This window comes from Babylonia areolata, chromosome 10, assembly GCF_041734735.1.
Source record: "Babylonia areolata isolate BAREFJ2019XMU chromosome 10, ASM4173473v1, whole genome shotgun sequence".
Taxonomy (NCBI): Eukaryota; Metazoa; Mollusca; class Gastropoda; order Neogastropoda; family Buccinidae; genus Babylonia; species Babylonia areolata.
In genome coordinates, this window is record NC_134885.1 from 10,664,681 (window position 1) to 10,665,271 (window position 591).

The window sequence follows — 591 nt, forward strand, 5'->3', positions numbered from 1 at the left end:
AAGAAAGCAGGTGGCTGGCGGGCGGAATGGCTGGCCGGATGGATGAATCGGAACCGGAAGGACAGGTGCGTCCACTCCCAGGTGGAAGGGAGGCAAGCCAGTCGTCCACTCACGGTCCGGTGAACAAAGACTTTGGTTTCTGCCCCCAAACAGACAACGCCCCGGACAGGTTTTAAAGAAGCTAAAGCAAGCACTTGGTGGTTGGCGGCGGCATGCGTGCGTGGGTGAGCGCGTCAAAGACCGCGGCGATTGGTTGTAAAGGGCAGGAGTAGCGAAGGAGGGCGCTATATAGTTGCCCCCAGCCCACCAGCCAATCAATACACGCCTCTGCCTGGTGACGTCAGCAAGAGAGTACCGGAGCCCTCTTCTTCCTCGTCCTCTTCCTCCTCCTCCTCTTCCTCTTCTTTCTGGCGCTTCTGAGAAGAAGAGCTCCCCACCCACCCCCCCCACCCCTACCCCCCCAACATCGCTCCTCCCCCCCTTTTTTTTCAGCACTCCAAAGCTTCCTTCCATAGCATGACCACCACTTCATCCTCGCCACCCTCTCATCTCCCCTCCATCTCTCCCCCTTCCCCTTTCCTTTACCCTCCC

At 58.9% G+C, this 591-nt stretch overlaps 1 protein-coding gene across 1 annotated transcript in view; it reads right to left on the bottom strand.

Moving 5' to 3' along the window:
* The window catches only part of LOC143286766 (uncharacterized), a 335,447-nt gene extending 335,279 nt beyond the window's left edge, over nt 1-168 (bottom strand). Inside the window, exon 1 of the mRNA XM_076594531.1 lies at nt 1-168. This exon is cut by the window's left edge and continues 63 nt beyond it. The gene's annotated coding sequence lies outside the window, so the exon portion shown is untranslated.
* Nucleotides 169-591: the final 423 nt, after the last annotated feature.